Source organism: Hippoglossus hippoglossus, chromosome 23, assembly GCF_009819705.1.
Source record: "Hippoglossus hippoglossus isolate fHipHip1 chromosome 23, fHipHip1.pri, whole genome shotgun sequence".
Taxonomy (NCBI): domain Eukaryota; kingdom Metazoa; phylum Chordata; class Actinopteri; order Pleuronectiformes; family Pleuronectidae; genus Hippoglossus; species Hippoglossus hippoglossus.
In genome coordinates this window covers 8,242,778-8,258,806 of record NC_047173.1, presented here as the reverse complement: position 1 = coordinate 8,258,806, position 16,029 = coordinate 8,242,778, and positions in this window count along the sequence as shown.

Below are 16,029 nucleotides of genomic sequence, written 5' to 3'. Positions count from 1 at the left end.
GCAGTGTAAATATCAGCTATTCAATATTGGGCTAGTGTTAGCCCAAATCTGATGTAACGTAGCCCAGGACCACCTCCCTTACATCAGGGGAATATTAAAATGGATGGGTTTCTGCTGAGTTTGTCTTTAACCCCACAGAATGATGCAGACTTAGTTGGTTAATGACATGCTAACGCCTTGGAGGTCGCCCAAGTTACTGTTGCTATGCGGTGATTTGACAGCTGCGGTTCAGGGGAGGGATTTATCTAAATGCTAATTAATCTCACCCATTAAAACCAAACTGTGGACCGTTTTAAATGGGAAGAAAGGGAACCATACAGGAGCTGTATGGGTGCACTGTAATTAACGATGCTAGTCTGTGTCAGCAGGTCAACTCGACCACGGGTAAATTCCACTCAGCCTCTCCGGTGGATCCCATGCCCTCGTCAGAAAGATCCAACCTCACGAGTAGCAACTTAATGCCCAACCATAATCCTCATGTTTGGCAGTCAAAGGAGAGTTAACATTTGTATTCCTCATCCTCACCGTGCCGCACTTACTCCTATAAGCCCTGTCTACAATGCAGCAAAGTTTACAGCATAAAAGCTGAGTTTTTGTCTGTTCACCGTGAGAGAGCTGAGGGTGAGGAATATTGCCTGAGGATGTTTTTTATATCCCCACAGCCCTGCACACTCTCTGCTCTCTTCTCCTTCCTTTATCTCCTTTTCTTAATCACTCCATCTTACTATATATCTCCCTTTTCTCTCCCACTTTGTCTCTTTGGGACTAACCTGACTTTTTTCTCCCTTTGCAGCATTTTTTTCCATCCTCACCTCTAAATCTTTTAACTTCCGACTTTCTCTGTCCTTCTCCTTTACTGTCATACCTCTTTTTCTGTGTTTTTTTTCCCTTTCTTTTCTCCCCCCTCTTACCTTTCTTGGCAAGAGTGCAAGCAGGTCTCTCTGTGCTTCCTGGGCCTCCCCTCTCCCTGTCAACCCGACAGCATCCAGTGGAGGAGGCAGCACTGTCACGATGGACAGGCTCTGGGGAAGACGAGGCAGAGCAAGTGAAAGTTACAGAGAGCGGGGAGGGGGCGGCGGTTGGAGGAGGGGGGGGGAGGAAAAAACATGACACGGAGGAGGTGTACAGATGACAAGTCCCTTCATTGGGGAGTTTGTGTGAAGTGAAGGAGCTGCGGAGAGGCAGAAAGTGGGAGATGGGGAGTCGAGGGGAAGGGGGGCACCATCAGCCACGCATGTTTTTGAGGAGAAGCAACTCAGGCATGGAACTCCTGCACCAGGTTGGCTGATCTGCAAGCGCTCCTCAAATGAGCGTAGCCCCACTGCACAGCGCACTGGGTGATGTTGCCCACATCCGGCTCGACGGCTGAATGCATAATGTGCTTGTTGTTTACATAAACCAAATCTAAACCTGTCAGTTGAGGGACACGCTGCTTTATGCAACATGGATTTATCAAGTCAGGGGGACACGAGCAGCTTTTACAGACACGTGTGCATTCACTCGCAACTCGCAATTTAACATACTTTGTTCATGGGCGAGGTTTGTGTCTGCAGTACGTACATGTATGGCTAATGTTTTCATACATCAGACTCAGCAGGCTTTCATGATCATCTTTACCTGAATTATTGATTCGCAACAGTCTGTCGTTAGTTTTACATTAATGTTTAAATCGCCACACTATGTAGACTTGACGGGATTAGATGAAATCAACATTTCGCCTTCCATGTTCCTACTTATCTTTTTATTCCACTTTTTCCACTTCCCTGTCCCAATATCACACTAGAAGGGCAAGAAAGTGAACAGAAAAATCCTGGAACCGCCCATTCAGTCAAACCAAAAGTTAATGATTTCTTCCTTGGCCCGTACCCCTCCCTTCCACCAAGTTTCAATAAAAATCGGTTCTGTAGTTTTGCGTAATCCTGCAGACAAATAGCAATGAAAACATAACCTCCATGCCAGAGGTTATAGACCCCTATACGCTGCATTTGATTGGCTCACCCTGGTATTTTTCTCAGAGACAAGGCAGGAGCTGGTGTTCTTCCACCTGGGACTGGGAAAAAAAAGTAAAGAATCCAATAAATAAAGCACTTTCACTTCAAAGTAGAGATGCATTTATTTTGAACAATTCCTGGTGGAAGGTTGTAAGGCCTGTTGATCAGTGCCCATGCTATTCTCTTTGATGAGCACACATATATTTTCTAGTTGAGTAATCCCTCGCTGTGGAAAAGAAAGCTCAACAGAAGATTTGTGTTTTGTCCCCAAGACAGCGCAGAGAATGATCAATTATTTCTTTTCCCTCCATGGAGACAAAAATAGTTTTACCAGTACCCTTTTGATGAGACAATTTGACCCGCAGCAACATGGGTGCTTCTCTAACTGAAGTTATGACGACCCACTGGCAGGAAAAAACAACCAAAAAAAAGGTCATTGTAAAAGGAGTCGTGAGGAGCAACTATGGTTTATTTATTTTCCTGTGTTGTGTGTCATAGGAGAAGAAAATCAATGCAGCATAGGAAACCAAACAAAGTTGCAACATACTATTGTGTCTTTAGTTTTCCTTCTCTCTTACTTTGACGACTGCTATGACGGTTTCCATGACATTGATCCACGGGAGCGCCAGTGGAGTGAAAGAGAAATAATGTTGTTCAAATCTCACAGTATCAGACCAGCAATGGCCCGACCCAACAGACATAGGTGATGGGTGCAGTAACTGCTCTTTTTATCACTGTGTGTGTCATAGTAGCAAATTATTTTGATGCTAGAAATATATACAGATGGACGCCATGACAGCTCCCCGAAAAAGAAGCCAAAGTGCCTTGATTCCCCCCGGTGGCTGGCTACAGTATAAATTATGAACCCCACCTCCTAAGTATACATGGGACATGAACAAGTCAAATAAATTGTTCTCACTGATGTTTGTTCTATTGTTAATTTTTCAGCCAAGTTTGGTTATTTGATGCTATAAAAACAGGGACGACATCTCGATTGACAGCTGAGACTGACTAGCGATTGGTCGAACATGTGCATCCCATCCCCCGACCGCTACTGCACAGACTCTGGCTCCAAATGCACAAGATGGTGATCTAGGAGATTTTTGCTTCATTTCTGGATAGTTGGAGGAATCAAATATGAATCGTCCTTCTTTATAAACAGTCCACGTTACAGCTGTAAAAACCGCAAAGCAGCACAGAGGGATGTGATATTTTCTGGCATCCCCTTCCAGCATTCCCTTCCCTAATAACATATGTACCTCACACAGTTCTATAAAAATGTAAATCTAAAAAAAAAAAAAGTATTGAATAGTCTAACCCTGGCATCAAAAGTGTTGATGCAGCGAGAGCAGGGTCTGGAAAACATCCAGGCACATGTTGTTCCCTTCACTGGTTCTCATGAAACCTTCCATTCATACAGCCTGATCTGAAAAAAATACACTCTAAACAGAACTTGGAATATTGATAATGTTATTCTTGCACATGCTGCAGTGCCTTCCACATTTCTTAGCATTAAACTGAGTGGATTACGAGGCTGTAGTGTTGAGTCTTTCATGAAAAGGCTGCATAAGATCCAGTAGCCTCAAGAGGTCAGAGCACACCTGAGCCCCAGCACACACAGCTGAAGGTGGAAAAACATCTCCTTTAACAAAATGCTCACATCCCTGCTGGAACTAGTCCATTACCAGATCAGTGCACACAGTTTATCATACAGTCTCATATCTCACTATAGTGATTTCATGGCATTGCTTATGCAACAGAAAAGAACACTAGTGTCAAAATTCTTAAGGATATGATATGCAACAATTATTCTTTAAAATGTCTTAAAATAACTAGACCTGTGTTATATATGTTGTTGACTTGTCCACTCACAATATCCCCAAAAAATCCAGAATAATCCCAATTTTATTCAAGTCAGCAGTCGCCTTTTTATTGCATAACGTTTGCTTTTTTTCCCGTGGCTTTGTCCGTCTCTGCTATAACGTCCGGGGCAAACAATGTATGACAAAGGAAAAACACGTTGCTTGTTAGCCAGTTAGCTAGTTTCCTTTCACTGTTTGCATTGGACAGTCGATCGTTCATTCCCATTTGCTGCATAACGTGAATAGAATATCAATACGTTTCCTCATTGGGGAATATAATTTGAGTCGTGTCAGATTTTCATCTGAAATTGTGGTGAATTTAGAGACCCCTAGTGGCCAAAAGTTACATTTATACGCATTATATAGAATGCAGTATTTAGTCGGTAAAAATGCACAGAGATCATATTTGTGCGAATTTACACTGTGCAGTAAAACAAAGTCGACCTGCTATCTGCTACTACGTGCAAGCACTCCTGCTTCAGCGAGCACTACAAAGTTTGGAGATGTAACTGTTAATTTAAAGGCAGGCATATCTCAAAGCTCCTGCGCTTCCACCTACTACTTTATAAAGGATACGATTTTTTTTCTCCCACTTCCCACTCTGGCTCACCTCTCCACAAATGCAGCATCTCAGCAACCTAAGTGCTCCAAGTTATGCAACGGGATTACTTGGGGACACATCAGCCAAAACATTTTTGTGTCCCCCCCCCCGTTCCCCACTAAACAGATGATCGTTACATCTTTCTCGTCCTGTTTGGTGGCTCTCTATGTGCGGAATCAGGCGACAATGACTGCCCTCTCAGTGCAAGTCTTCAATGGCTCCCTGAAATGCTTCTTGTTTCTCTGTTGCCTCATTATAATCCTTTGTGTGTCCTCTGTGAATGGCTGATGATGATTATGCAAATGTGCCATCGGAGAGCAGCATGGGTAATTATCACAGCTGAGAATGAGGCTTTCTGAAATTCTCTGACTGCTGAGGAGGAAACCATGGGTCTTCAGTGTGTGTGTATATTTATCAGTTTGGACAACCCTCGGGGCTTTGCGATAGTGGCCATGGTGATACTTTCCAAACCTGCGGAGGATTTCGTGAGGTTTATGCATTGTTGTTTGTCCTCCGCAGAATTACTCCATGTGCAGAGGAAGTTGAATTTGTAAATTCTGTGATTTTTAAAGCCTTCGCTATTGTGCTACAAAGTCATTTCTGTTATCCCGCGAAACCCATTTTGATCCAGCTGCCTTCTTTTCTCAGATGTGATGGAGCTTGTTGCCAGGTCTCGCCATCATTTATCCACTAACAGGTTGAATCTGATTTTTATTACCTGTACGCAGCTGCCATTGACACACCGAGTACCCTAGTTACAATCAACACGGAGACAGACACGCAGCGCATCAGCATTCACTCAGGCCCTAATGAGGGCAGCTCGGAGGTGCAGTGGCCCCTGGTGAACAGGTGGGGTCCTGGCAGCCGACCTCGGCAGGTCTCTCTGAGAGGTGAGGTGGCTCATCATGCCTGTACAAAGGCATACACAAATAAATTGAGAGGGATACAGACTTAGATTGAGACAAATAGAGTTGGAGGGGGAAAAGGTAAAGGAGAAAAGAGACAGCACAGTTAAAAGCCTGTGGTTCAGGGGGAAATGGGAAAGGCACTGACTCCCACAGAGAGGCCAGCTTTGAGAGTTTCAGGAGCCGCACTGAGTGGCCCCCTGACAGGGGTGAGGGGCCATAGACTGCCTGCATGGGGTCAATTAACCTGTGGAGCAGCCTGAACTGGGCTCTGAAGAACACTGTTTTTTATAGCTACTGACGAGGCAGAGGTTTTTTTCTCCAGCTGTGAGGGTTCTTGCATAAAGCAGATAATGGGGCGATGAGGCGTAGAAAGCATATCAACTACAAACGGCCCTCACTTTAGCCTGGCATGTCGCCTCCTCTCAGCAACATTTCCTGCAGCGGAGGTCAGGTACTGTGAGACCTTTTTGAAGAAACTTCACCGGCAGCAAAGAAAGAAAAGTCAGTAATTTACCGCAGATATTGCATTTTCGCCTGATCCGCTTTCATTGTTTTAGAGAACAAAGGCACGTCATTTCCAGGTGATACGAACAATAGGTTGGAACTAAAATCCATGGGACTCCTGTGGGGTCGATCCCCGCAGTCATCAAGGAGAGAAACACAACATAAATCATCACGCAGCAAAAGTTGCCTTCTGCCTTTCCAAATAATAAGAGTCGACTCGTCCGTAAGGTCAGCAACTTCCCACAGTTCTCACAGCCGCCTGGCCCACCGCCAAATAAACTAACTGAGCAGAAAGGCCAAGGATATGTATCTGCCAGGATATGACATACTCCTTTCTTTTCTCTCGCATTCCTAATGTGATTAAGTCGGCCCGGTTAATGTAATAATCCTGCAGCGATGCACAGTATAATGCTCCAATCAATGCCAATAAAATGGCACCCCTTCCGCCTTATTGGCCCCGCCTAAAACCCACAAGTCATCACCTCCCTCCGACAAAGCAACAGATAAACGACAGAGGAAGGGACGAGGAGAGAGGACGCAGTGATTCACATGAAATATGGAACAAGAGTGTTTCCTGATTGTCTCTGCCTCTGAGTATCTCTCTCATGTGAAGACGGGCTTCTGTCTGTCTTTCCGTCCACGTCTTCCCTCCCATCGCTCTGCGGGACGCTGTCAAAAAGGCGCGCAGGAAACAGAGGCGGCAGCAGTGCTTGTAGAGGCCTGTGTAGATCGCAGCAGGTCTAAGGGCCATTAAAGCACATCATTATAGGGCTGCCTCAGCTGCGCTTCTTAGGGGAGGAAATGGCTGAAGGAGGAGGAGGATGAGAAGGAGGAGCTGACAGGAAGGAAGTGAAGTGTCAGACATTTGGTATTCATCTGGTCCGCGCCTTACACTGTCGGAAACCTTTTTACACATTGAAAGGGAAATGAAGGGTTGTTGTTTCTCTCTCTCAGTCAGCGTCAGTTTGCATCTTTGTTTTTTTCTTCCCTCTATGCGTCTCATTCACAGGCAAACACATCAACACAGCACCAATAACTTTGTCTGGACACATTAGACATTTTTTCAAACCACATCTCTAATTAGTAGAAAAAGTAGTTTTCTCTGTTGTTGTTTATCTCACTGGTCAGTAACGCCCACCGCTCACACGCTTCATATGCTCTAAACATAAGAGCAGCTTGCTTTACCTCACACTCCTCCTACATGTTTTCTTCTGCATTGCTGTAAACTTGCTTGAAAATACATGTTTTAACCAGCTTTTTAAACAAGAGGGAAATACCGAGCCAATGAAGTTCCGAGAGAACTAAAGATATTTTTTATCTCGTGCACCTAAGATGTGAACCTGTTCTCACGAGATAGTTATGACTGCAAAAGATGACTAACTTGTTTGCACAGGATAATTACCTTGTGGGCACAAGTTTATATGAGCAGCAAATGACTGATTAACAATTGTCTGTCTTCATACAAGAGAAGCAAGAATTTAATATGGAAACAAGGTCAAAATAAAACTTGATTGGCTGAGTTCTCTCCGTCATGTGGGCGCATCTATAGTAGTTAGCGACATATTTTTAGATTTAAAATAATAGCACATTTATTATGTGGGAAAAATTTTGTATCTTGTGGGCGTAAGATAAAAAAAAAACACCAGCTGTTGGGACCTTAGGTACTTTATAGAGAGCAACTGATATCAATGAGCACAGACCAAGTTAGGTAGGAGCGTTTCAAGGGGCCCAAAGCAAAAGGAACCCGGGGGGGCTCTGCATCGAGCCAAACAAAAACCCATCCCGCCCCCCAAGAAGCACATGATACTAAACCACATCATTCCATTCTTCAAATGATTCTTCGATTTTAAAAATGATAAACAAAATGTATAGTGTGCATATACCACATAAATAATTATATATACACATAACATATACACATTTCAAAATTTGAGTCTTGAACCAAACCTCTAAAATTAGCGCGTGGCTAAAAAACTAGTGGGACCGGGCCTCGTTATGGGGTTTTCCAACTGTGGTGTCGTTGCAGTCTCCTGTTCCTATGTTGCTGATCATAGAATTTAGGGAGGCTATCAGAAAATTGTGGTAACTATGGACTAACATAATCAACAGTTCTCGAGGGCCCCCCCATAGCTCAGGGCACAGGGAATTGTGTCCGGTTGCAGCACCCCAGGTTGTAGGTCAGAAGGGTTTTTATCAGTCGGTAGATGATCAGCTGCCTGCCAGGCCAGAGTGTGGAGGTTAATATTGGTCGAGTCTTAGTCTGAACTTCATGACCAGCAGAAAAATCTCTCTTAATCCAGTGGCTGTTCTCAAGCTCTCGATGGCACGCTGAATGTCATGCAACCATCTGGCCTCGTGAAAGAAACCCCACTGAAGAGGATGTTCATCTGGTGCACAGTAACACTACAGCGCTATAGGAGCCCTCTGCCACACTGTATCACACACAACGGACACACAAATGCACAATTCAGCTCAAAAGTCTGCTTTTTAAAAAAAAAAGATCTTAATTTGAGACACGGCCTTGTTCTGTGGATGATGTCACTTCCCAGTCACAGAGATTGTTTGCAGGCAGGTCATTGACTGAGGTCTGTTCTATTTACCGCACCAATGGAGGAATCAATGGGACACTTAGTTAATGAGGAATAACCGGAACTAATGGTTGTCTGCTTCACTGAGCGCACACACACTGTAACATCCCATTTACGCTTATTATCCTGCATTAAACTGCTCATGTTATCAATTAGCAACATTACACTTTTAATATAGGTCCAGCACATTTTGCAGAGTTTGACCATGTTGTCACTTAGAGATAGCAAGGTTATAATAACAAACGGGAAATTGAATTGTGCTATACGTATTATATTTTCACATCATTAGATTGTTGCTATAAATAATAAAGTTTGTTGAAATAATTTTAAATAAATAGTCTGTGTTGATTTACACTAATGAAGGAAACTATTCCAGTACAAGAAATATATAAAAAAGCATAATTTCTCATTATTTTTTACAAATTTATGTCCCATTCAACCAATGCATTCAGCTTCATACAGACAGAAATGTGATTTTTATTCGCTCTGTAATATATTAATTAGTTTCTGGTTTATTTTTTGTTTCATTTATTTAAAAAAAAAAAACGAAATGTATACGTCAATCATCCATACAATTCACACAAATTTGTGAAAACATCATCTGGCGCTGTGCTAATTAATGGGGCCAAAGCAGTTTTTCCACAACTTTCCTTTCTCTTAAACACGCTTTTATTTTTCCACTGTCGCGACAATGGGAAACGGGGAGACGGCGGCGGAAACAGCGGCCGTCTAAATATGGGCCTTTCATCCGGCTTAACTCCACAAATGGACCTCATTGTCTTGAGGAATTCGATTTTCTGCCATTCTGTGGGCACACTGCGTCCCTCTCTGGGGCCCCCACACTGCAGCCGACGTGGGGCCCTTATCAACAGCACTCAGGGTGTGGAATTGAGGAATTGAGTTCTGCCTCGAATCAAACCATGAGAAAGAGCGACGGCGTGAACGGGAAGCGGAGTAGAGAGAGAGGCGGGGAGGAAGGGGGGAAGGTTGGGTGAGGTGGTGGTGGTGGCGGCGGTGGGAGGGGGCTGTTTCAGGATAATTCTCCAGATGCTTCCACTCTCCCACTTAGACACAAGCCACACACGCTCGCTCCCTCATCACGTCATATGCACCTGTTCGAGCGCACACACAAGCGCATACTGTATGCAAAACACATACAATATAATCACACATGAGCACACACATACACACACACACACACACACACACACACACACACACACACACACACACACACAAACACACACTGTGCGAAATTTGCCAGTAAACACATTGATAGCGCTCCCACTGGGGAAGCTTTTATACGCTCTAATTTCCAGTGTTATCTTCTCGTGCTCGGAGCCAATGCCCAAATAGAGCTGTTTTTATCTACCAGATAAAGGCTGTGTGCTTTTCTATGTGTGTGTGTGTTTGTGTGTGTTTGTGTGTGTGTGTCTGTCTGTAAGGCATGACTGCATTTACAGTTTCTTTATTTGTACTTATTTATCACTATCGTTCTGTCCTTGCAAGAGAAAAATGTATGAGAACATTAATTAAAATTTATCAAACCGATTAAAATTTGATTGCAGCTGATGTTGAAATCTGGGCTTTTAGTAGAAAAGCCTTGACTGGTTTGTAGACGAGCACAAACAGAGGCATGTAACATTACATCTTGGAAAAAAGAAACAGCAAACGCGGGGGAGGTAAAACAAAAGATTTTACTGACAGATATAAACAGTAATTTGGATGATTATGAAACCCTTTTGTTTCCATCAAAACAAACAGTATGTGTTACTGAAGGTGTTCTTGGATACACCTGTAACAACTGTGTTTTCTGTCATGGTTAAGATTAAATTCCCACCATGACACTATGTATTTGATATGTACTAGGATCTGTGTTTTTGCCCATTCAAAAATGTTCCCATCTGTACTGGGCACATTGTGTAGCAGGTGTGGTTGAAAATAATTGGGGGATTAAGTTTGGAGACCACTCATCCTAAACACTTCACAGTCGACACTCCACTTCCTGGGGTCCTCACAAATACACCCTCTTCTGGGTCGGGTCAGTGGTTGTTGAGAGAATCAAAAGATGGACGAGCTGACAGACAAACAACAAGAAAGACGAAGAGTGTTCTACGTTTATTAGTAGATTGTACCTCATCATATCCTAGTACACACCAGTAAAATAATTTTTATTCCCATAGTAAATATAAATACAAATATGTGCATCTAAATTCACCTTGTGTGTGTACATAGAGAATGTAGAAAAAAAAACAATACAAAATGTGTTAAAATTGTATCAAGTATTTGCTTCTACCGAAACATAACTTCAACGCATTCCCTTGGTTATTGCAGGAATTAGACAAGAGACACTTCACTGTTATCATTGTATATTATGTCAGTAGGTGGTAAACTGTGCCAATTGACAGAGTGAAGACCAGAGCTGCTGTCAAGAGGCTCCGATGAACATGATTAAGAGGCAACTGCAAATTTTTACAGGCGCGTTCACGACAATATGGGCCTTCACGACAACAGGCATGACACCTTATTGTTCATTTCAAAGTGTCCAAAGTGATGCACCACTGTTGTTACACTGTTGAACCTATCATGTCGCAGGTGAAAAGTGGAGATAATATGTGGAGGAAACAACTAATTCAGCCCGTGACAATTATAACGTTCCACCCGTGAGTATCATAGGGTAAGAGGTGAGCTGCCCGGCAGGAGGCCAGACAGCAATAGAGTGAGCAGAGCCCTGCTGTGTCGGTGAACGGCTGGGATTAAAAAGCTGCGGCTGTGAGAGGACTACGCCATGTGAATGAAGCGGTAGACTTGAGGTGACTTTCTGTCTTTCGCTGCACTAATGTCATTTCAGCCGAGTGAAAGCTCCCCGTGCATTTGCATTGAATTTGCAGGAGTCATTTTTTGAATTAAACATGACATGATAATTGGCTGAGCTGCTCTTCCTCCTCACGCGCCACACAAATCAACATAGTGCCTTTTTTGTACTTGAGGAAGCAGCGTTTACTTTAGCTCTCCCACGTTATTGACCTCACTGAAGCCGTGAATGATGTGACGAGCCGCGGATACAAGGCCCAATGTCTGATTTCTGTCACTGCCTTCCTTCCTGTCATCCATCTCATTTATCCAATTAACCAGAGAGAGCATGAAAGACAGTGCCTGTTACAGGTCACTAATACAGAAACCCCTCTACTATCAACCTGGGGTGGTGCAGTGCCATTTACAGCAGGGCGAGCGCTGAGTCACCTTGCTCATTAGCGTCATTCACCGGGACATAGTAACTAGGCCCAGTGGTGTTATTTAACCACTGCAGGGCATCGAGCCAGCGTGTGAGGCATCAGGGCTACACGTTGAGGTGTGACATTACTGCCGATTGTTGGGACAAAGAAACGAGTTTCCAGGTGCTCTGCAGGGGGAGCTTCCTTCCACTGAGCTCCAGATATTTGAAATGTCTTCTAATTTTTTTGGGAGGGGGGGCTGCAGCTGTTAAGCCGTGCTTGGATGCAGCCAAGCTTCGCATCTCGCAGCAGCAGCCAAGAGACAGTGCTGTAATATAAAAGGTAATAAAACCAGAGGTAGAGAATGATTCAGTTCAGCTCAGTCAATATTTAGCAACTTTGCAGTCATTTTAATCAAATTGATGAATTTTCAAGAAGATAATTCCTCAGCGTCGCCGATAATGTGTAAGGGAGTTAATAATCTGTAGCTCATCAAAGTGTGTAAGATTTAAAGCGTCTCTCCCTGGAAATTCAAAAAAATGCCTGGAGAGTGCAGCGCTGGGAGGCGGGCCTAACACCTGGTGGCGTTATGAGCGTTCAACCTATAAATATAGATTTTTTAAATAAATTTAGTAATAAATGTGATATTAAAACCATCATTAATGTATTATAATGTATTAAAACAGTCCTATAAGTTGTATGACAGCTTAAAAATCCATTTAAATGTGCAGTAGCACTTGAAATAGCAGTATAATATACAGCAGTAGGTAATACAAAGATTAATATTATGTGAAACAATAAGTGACACCAAGCAGGAAAGTATGTATACATATATGAACATATTATTATTATTAAATATACAGGATTAACAAAAGATATTTTCCCTCTCTGATGTGAGCATGTAATACAACAGCCACAAGTGCTCGGGGCCAACATGCATCTGTGTCCCTCCCACTGGGCAGAAACACACACATACAGACATGTAATGATCTTTAGCAGTGGGGCGCCGAGCTTCACACGCGCCACGAGCGGTTGCACGAGAACAAATGATGTTGCTCATTAATGTGTGCGAGCTTTGAGTTATTATCATAAGGAGTATGTATAAGTGCTGGGCGACTGTTGTACATGTGTGACTGTGTGTGAGCAGCCCCTCCACTCGTGTGTGTGTGAGGGGGAGAGAGGTTTCCCCCCCGCTGACCTTGACCAGTTTTTGACCTCCATTATTGCTCCCGGCTTTTATGTATGTGAGCATGAATGAGCACAATTTGTAGTATATGTTGGAACGTGTGTGAGCCGGAATGAGTGCGGTGCATGTAAGATGGAGCGGCTGCCAGCGTAGCAGAATTTTTTCTTGCCTCAGAGACCTCGGCCCCACCCGGACAAGAACCTTTACAGCTGTGTTTACATCCTTTTTTATCTTAGTTATTCAGGCAATGCTCTTAAATGAGCACTTAAGGTTTTGTATTTTATTTTGATAAAGGGGGGGCGCAGATTAGAAAACGACTTGTTAAATTTGAAGCCACAAAGGCCAATCTTCCAAACACGCCAGGACCTACTTTTCTCATTATGCAACTGTATTTTCCCTGCATTATAAACAAGTTTAAGCTTTTCTCTTCAATGTCATTTACTCAAACTCATAAAGACATTGTGCCCCCTAGTTATTTTCTCTTCAACATAAGAGTCAATACAGTGCTGAAACATTTGTCTTCTTAGAACATAGCTTTATACATATTCAATCATATGAAGCTATTTTAAAAAAAAAACATAACTTTTTATAATTATTTAAAACAGAGGCACCATTTGATTTCAAGGTTTAACCGCTAAATGATTCCCTGCCATCGGTATCATACACAAGCACACGAGCGTGCCAGCTGGCAAACATGGATATCAACACGGCACAATTAAAAAAATATATACATTGCAATGCAAATATTTTAGTCACTAAAAAGCAAAGTGGGGATGCTTTTAAATATTAATAGTTTATTTTTAATTTTGTATGAATCAACCCATCATGAACTAATTTATATATTTTTAACACTCTTTACCTCTAAAACAGCACCAGAACAAAACCAAACCAGCAACTTGCATGCGGTTTTTCAAGGTAATTGGCAGGTAGGTTGTTCCAAGTATTTATCCACAGTTTCTTCTGTGGGTTCAGTCTGACTCAGTTTCTTCTGTCCTCTTCGTCTGTCCATGTTCCCACAATTAATGTACTTGCATCTGATCTAATGCTTTTAATGTCTGTTGCACAGTGCTGTTTATATTGGAAAAAAAACTGTTTTGTAAATGTCGCAAGAAAAGGCACTCAACACATTTACCTCAATTTTGCATAAAGTAAGTAATAAATGATTGCTTCCAGAACTTTGTAAGAGAACTCCACTTGGCAACTTTTAAATCATCTTATAATGACTCATAAATCAAAAGGAGAACTTCTTCAAATCCACCTCAAATCACCTAATGAAGTATATTCTCCTCAGGCACAACTTAAAAAATCTAATTTAAGATAAATCTGAGGAATTAAAAATAAAAAAAAGGTAATTTACAGAGAAGTTCATAAAGCTTCTCTGATAATGTAAAATTGAATGTATTTGTGTTCATTCTGCAACTGCGTGCATGTGCATGTGGCGGTGCATGTGCAAAAACACACGTATGGAGTGGGTGTCCTGTGTTTGTGTGTGAACATGGACCTTTGCAAATGCATATCTGCAGGTGCAACACAAACCCGAGCAAAGCCGCTGCCCGAGGGGCCCACGTGTAATTGAGGTCAGAGCACTTGCTTCTCAGCCTTGTCCTCCAGTCAAGTGTCAATGGTTTTTTCTCCGGCAAAATGTCCGTCATTAAAACCACCTGACATAATCCAGCTCCATTAAGATTATGTTTCCCCTTGTCCCCTGACGACAAGATGTAATAGCTCAAAAACATCTATTTAGGCGCAACGGAAATGGATTTATGAAATGGGCGTATTTCATGAATATAACCTCATCTTATCAGCCAATGCACTTTTGATTGCAGGCATTAATAAGCGAGTGTCTTTGTGAAGGGTGGGTGCCCTGCAGCTGACCCAGACCTATTGATAAACTACAAGAGCCGGCCACGGGAATGTGATCATTTCATCTGCCATTAGCGAACCTTAATTAAAAGCTGGTAGGTAAAGGGCACACACCTGCAGCCTCACACCCACATGCACCCAGGATTAAAGAGGACCTCTGAGGATAGGTGATGAAAGCACTCATTTCTAGTATGATCAATGCCGCCTTTGTGTTTACCGCCTACACTACTGATGCAGGGAGGAAGATAGTGCATGTGTGTGTTTGCAGTGTGCTTCAGGGGGTATGACTGAGTTCAGGACGGTCCTAAATGCAATTTGATTTATTCGTGTAGCGCGCCGTATTTTTACTCTAAATTACATGCTGGCTTGGAGGCTAACCTTTACCTCTGAGGGGAAGCTTGGTTTGGTGGAGAGGGAGAATTATGTCAGGGTCAGATGCCGGGCACATACAAGAACAGGTAATGCCCTGAGTTGTTGACTGCGTTGGGAAGCGGCAGTGTAGTTTTTTTTGTTGATGGGATTTTTAAGGGCTTTCAAGGCACGAGAATACCTCTGCATTAAAAGCCTTTCTTGTCCAGAATACTTAAGCTCCTTCACTTTTGATGTACCAGTCCATCTATGTTCCGACCCTCCGCTATGGTCATGAGCTCTGAGTATTAACCAAGAGAACAAGATCATGAATACAAGCAGCTGAAATGAGCAGTCTCAACTCAAGTGGCTCAGCTCAGCCTAAGAGATCGGTCGAGGAGGTCAGACATCCGGAGGGAACTCAGGGTAAAAGCCGCTGCTCCTTCACGTCGAAAGGGGCCAGTTGAGTTTGTTCGGCCATGTTAGCAGGACGCCTCCCGGGCTCCTTCCATTGGACGGTTTACCGGGCATGCCCAGCTGGGAGGAGACCCAGCGGTGGACCCAGAACTTGCTACAGGGACTGCACATTCAATCTAGCCTGCATGTTCAATCTAACGTGGGAACAACTTGCGATCCCACAGGAGGAGCTGTAACGTGTGACTAGAAAGAGGGACGTCTGGAGCAAACTAGTTAAGCGGTTTCCTCTGTGACGATGGATGGATGGAATATGCTACCCATTCTAAAGTGAAGAATAATAAAAACGAGTAAATGGTGATAGTTAATGTACTTTAATTTGAAGTATTTGTCAAGAAAACAAAACACTGACCACCACTTTTCCAACAAAAGATTAGTCTCCTCTTTATCCAGAAAAAAGGTTAATTTCTTCATGGCAGAGCTTTAATTCATTTGTCTTGTACAGGGCAGCTCCTTGACCTTGTGGATGGAGATTAATGAAGAGCTTTA